This window comes from Pollicipes pollicipes, unplaced genomic scaffold (assembly GCF_011947565.3).
Source record: "Pollicipes pollicipes isolate AB1234 unplaced genomic scaffold, Ppol_2.1 Scaffold_4295;HRSCAF=5057_pilon_pilon_pilon, whole genome shotgun sequence".
Classification (NCBI taxonomy): domain Eukaryota; kingdom Metazoa; phylum Arthropoda; class Thecostraca; order Pollicipedomorpha; family Pollicipedidae; genus Pollicipes; species Pollicipes pollicipes.
The window spans coordinates 36,016,363-36,021,569 of NW_023596461.1; the positions used below are offsets into that span (position 1 = coordinate 36,016,363).

Consider the following 5,207-nt stretch of genomic DNA (forward strand, 5'->3'; position numbering starts at 1 on the left):
TTATTAATTCGTAGAGTTGGCAATGAAATAGAGGTGCGTTTTCCGGAAAGTGCTCGAACTAGTCCCCATAGCTGGCTTAGAGGAGTAGCAGCAGTGAACTGCTGGATGTATGCTTGCCAAGAATGACGTTTGGCTTTCCTCATAATTCGTCTGGTTCGAGCACGCTCATAATTTCGGGCAAGAAGATGAGGTACATCATGGTGGCGACGAAAGCAGCGGACGACGCGCAATAGCGTTCTTAACTTCGGTCGTCCACCATGGTACCGGGACGCGGCGTGATGGGGTTTTAGTCAGTGGAATTGTCGCGGTTGCTGCAGCATGAATAATATGTGTAATAAGGCCAACACCCTGCTCTGGTGATTCATAACAGTCTCGGTTCACATAACACAGTTCTTGAAATTTGGCCCAGTCTGCTTTTCGTAAATTCCAGCGGGGTATGGATCGCAAAACTTCGTCAACGGTTGCGTCAAAAGTGGTGTAAAGTTTAATTGGAAAATGGTCGCTGTCGTGTCTATCTCCCTCAACAGTCCAATCAAAGTATGTCGCTATTGAGGGAGAGCACAGCGACAGGTCGATGGCTGTTTCTGTACCAGTGGGTAAGTGGTGATGAGTATTATTGCCTTTGTTTAGCAGGACTAAGTTGTGTGTATCAATAAAATCTTCAACCAAATGTCCTCGGCGATCAACCGCTTGGGTGCCGTTACTCCAAGCTGGACTGTGAACGTTGAGATCGCCGAGGATGAGAAAAGGGTTTTGAAATTGAGCAACGAGTTGGTCAGGTTGCCGTAAGAGCTCCGTATTATCATAATTTGGTGTAATGTATATTTAGCATATATCGATGATACGGCTATGCAGTCGAACTGAACATGCAACAGCCTGAAGGGGTGTGTTAAGAGTGCGTGGCGTGTAGGGCTAATTTTTGACTGATGTACAGCGCCACCCCACCTTGGCGACGCTCACCGTCCGTGATGTCAGTGCGATATAAAGAGTAATTTGGCATTTTAAAGTTATATCTGTCGGTGGGACCGAACCATGTTTCCTGTACGGCAATGATGATTGGAGCTAATACGGCAAAAGTGCTTTCATTTCGGACCATTTTGAAATGAGACCGCGACAATTCCACTGTAAGATGAAAGACGTTTAGTGATGAAAGGATCCATTCCCACCAGTTGATGGGAATTGCCCGAACGAAACAGACCGAGGCCGTCCCATCGCCACCCTCACCGATGGACGGGACCGGCGGACTTCATTCGGGCGTGTTTCGACCGGGGTTGTGGTGGGGGGAGGGGAGGTAATGTTCGTGTGGTGGCCAGAGGGTCCGGGCCGCCGACTGTTCATAGCCGGGGGACTAGAACGCCGGACGGCCTGACCCGCACGTGAATCACGCACAGCCGGTGGGCTGGAACGCTGGCCAACCTGGGGACAGGGGTGCACGGGCGCCTGGGCATCCGAGCGTCCAGCTCGAGGCGACTCAACGGCATTTTTCGTATGGGTCTGTGTAGTTGACTCAGCTGAAACCGAGGGGCGAGGGTTGAGAAGTTTCAGGGGAGGCAGATGGGTGATAGGGTCGGTCTGTGTTGCACATGTGGCCATCGTGGCTTTTGCTACTTGTGCATATGTTTTGCTGGGCTGCGACGACATTTTGGATTCAGCGGTGCGCCGTGCTTCGGGGTACGACACACCTGTCTTTGCCTTTTCAGAACAAATTTATTTTTCTTTTTTCCACGTGGGACACTGAGAAGAGTTGGCGGCGTGATCAGCACTTCCACAGCTCAGGCATTTCTGGGGTGATGTGCATGCAGATCCCTCGTGAGGAGTCTCGCCGCGCTTCAAGCATCTGGCACTCTGTTTGCAGTACTTGCTGCCGTGTCTGAACCGTTGACATTTAAAACACCTGAGTGGATTTGGAATGAATACTCTTACTTTAAAACGAAGGTAAACAGCGGTCAGCGAATCTGGAAGTCGGGTGGTACCAAAGGTGATAACGAGCAGGCTGGTGTCGCGACGCTGACCATCTCTGAAAGTCGTCAGCCGACGGACATGGCAAACTTGCTCATCTCTGAGCACCGCCAGGATCTCATCCTCTGTCATGAAGCGGAGTTCAGGCGCGAAGATGGTGCCCTTACTGGTGTTTCTGGCATGGTGCAGGGAGATTTTGACTTGTTTGCCGCAAAATTCAGCTGTTTTGAGTAGGGCCTTGGTTTGTGCGCGAGTGGTTGTTTTCATGATGAGTGATCCGTTTGCTGGTGCTTCAATTCTGAGAACGCATAGACCGCAGATAGCCTTGATTTGCTTTGATGGCCAAAAAACGTTGATCTTTCGAAACGACACATTTTCATCACAAGGTTGGAAGACAACGTACGATCCGAGAGGATCCAGAAATGGTTCAGAAGGCTGGCGAACACTGGTCATTGTCGAGAGAGGGTCAGCATCGGGGGGGGAGCAGGCACCGGAGTGTGCAAAGACGAGCGAGGGTCGGAACCGGGGGCGTTGGACGGAGACAAAGTCTGCTATCTACCCACCGCGGTGGAGGTGTGCGTACCAACAGTCATGGCCTGGGGCGCGCGAAAAACATCAGACGAAGTGGTAGCGAAAGCGGGGCTGGCGGCCCTTCCGCCGTCTACATAAAACGCATTATCAAGGGCAGAGGCCGAGTTCGAGTCCGTATCAGTATCATCCTTCTTGCGCATGCTTCCCTTCCCCATATTAGAAGAGCGAGAAGGGAACAACAAAAATTAAGCGAAAAGGTGTGTTTGGAACTAGTGCGAACGGAAAAGCGACGAGAACGACGATGCGAGAAAGCACTACTTGGCTGAGAGCCACAAAAGGAGAAAACCACTTGCTCAGGTCGTGCCAGACGGGTGTGTGGCCACCGAATGGGTCGACGAGAGCCTTGTCTGTTCTGGAGCTGGGGAGTTGTGTTGCCGACTTGTTGAAAGTTGAGTGCGGCGTCGCGCTGCGTCACGTGGAAGAGCGCGGACGCGCGTCGGAAGCGAAGAACGCCCATGCAGCTGAGGAATGGCGCCAGGCCGGCAAGGCCGCACGGCCTCCGGCCGCGGTGCCCGTGCGCTGGAGCAGGCAACACAGCCAACCATTGGACGGCCCGCAGTCGATGTGTGAATGCCACGCTGCCGGCAGACACATCTGGCCGCGGGGCGTGCAACACTGATATGCACAGCCGGCGGCCATGGTCATTGTCAGACGTTTGGTCTGTATGGCGTTCGCTTGTACAACCATGTGATGCGTTGGCGTTGCATGATGCCAGCAGCATGACGGCACGCGCTGTTGGTGACATGGCGTCGGCCGGCCAACCAGGCCAACCCGCGGCAGGGCGAGAGCAAGCTCCAGTAACCCCGACAATGTTCAAAAATGAGTTCAATATTCTGGCCCCATGTAGGGGACGCATCAGATATGATGCTAATCAGAACAGATTTTTAGTCATAAAAGGTCATGTTTCATTACAGGAAATGGTAAAAAGACAAACTCAGTCTCTGCAGCGCATTTACACGCTACAGTGTTTTACCAAAAAAGCCATACTTCCATAATGCCACGGAAAGGTGTAGCGTGCCGCCAATGGGGTGAAGCACTGGCTCACACCGCTGCCCATGGTGGGCATGGGCGGGGGGCAGGCAGTCGTCGGGAGCCGCATCCCCCCCGTCAATGCTCAATGCATTGCAGGCCTCAGAACGTCGGCGACGTCACCGCGGCCAGACGGCACGTGCGCGTCGACGGCACAAGACTGCGCCGGCTCGAGGCGCGACGCCATGCGAGGAACGCCAGTGGCCAAACCGAGGCGACACGCGAAGGCCGCGGTTGCCCAACGCCCACGAACATGGCAGGGAAGGGACAAACACACAGCCGGCCGGACAGACAAGGGAACGGTCGCGGGCTACACCCTGGAGTGCTACACGATCCGGGAGTAGGGGAGGCATCCCGTGTTGATACCATATGATTACACTAATGCACAGATCAAAGAATAATCGGTACAGCCCGTGCACACGCGCCGCTAGCAGAAAAAGAACGGGGGGGGGGGCATCTGTTGGTAATTGTCACGTAAATACACCAACACACGGATTAGATGACAATCAGTAGCTGATAATTCAGGCAATGGGGCAGCATCTCGTGATCATTGTCAATCGATTGCACCAATAAACAGAACAAATAAGCATCAATTGCACCCACACAGTGGCCATACAACGCTAAGGGAGCGGGGGGGGGGGGGGACATTTCGTGATCCGGTGAATACACTAATGCACAGATCAAATGACATACTACGAGAAGGGCTGGGGCGGCAGTCCTACACTTTGATCTTAGCCAAAAGGCCGACAAGCGATACAGATGCAATTGCAACAGGTGCAGTGGTGTCATGCCGTCTGCTGTCGCTCTGCAAGGCCAGCGTGCACGCGCCTGGCCCCGTGCGCCGGTTCGGCAAGCGATTAGCGACCGACGGCAAGCAGTGCTCTCCCCGCCGCGCATTATCACCAGCTAACATGACACGTTGCAGAGCATCTTGTTGCAACTTGAAACGTACGCGCAATCTACATTGGTCGAGACGCGTGGCGGTTGCTTTGGCACACTGGCGGGTGACCGGAGGTCGCCGACAGTTTGCGCCCATGGAGTGGTCGCCGGCGCCGACGACGCCAGTGCGCTGTTCGTCACGTCACCCGACTGGCGATCACAGAACACGTGACAGCACACCGTCACTATCAATAGGTGTTCAGTGTTGGCGAGCGGCAGAACACGTCCTCGCACCGCGCCACTGGGCGTGCAACTGACGCCGGGACGCGCGTCAATTGCACGGTCGAAAATCGCCCAGCCGCTGAAAGTGCCAGCATGGCCGCTAGATGGCTGCGACACCGGGTGCCAAATGCCAGGTTGGTCGTGCTGCGTCTGCGGTGATGGCGTGTTGCCGGCAGTTATGGAGTTGTGTTGCCGTGTTGTGTATGTGTTGCCGACCTGTTGCAAGTTGCGTGCGGCGTCGCGCCGCGTCACGTGCTAGAGCGCGGCCGCGCTTCGGAAGCGAAGACGCTCATGCAGCTGAGGACTGGTGCCAGGCCGGCCAGGCCGCACGGCCTCCGGCCGCGGTGCCCGTGCGCTGGAGCACGGAACACAGCCGACCATTGGACGGCGCGCAGGCGATGTGTGAATGCCACGCTTCCGGCAGAGGCATCTGGCCGCAGGGCGTACAACACTGATATGCACAGCCG

General features: G+C 55.1%; 1 pseudogene; it reads right to left on the reverse strand.

The window, feature by feature from the left end:
- Nucleotides 1–3,293: 3,293 nt before the first annotated feature.
- LOC119097650 (uncharacterized) lies at nucleotides 3,294–3,451 on the reverse strand (annotated as a pseudogene).
- Between the last annotated feature and the right edge of the window lie 1,756 nt (nucleotides 3,452–5,207).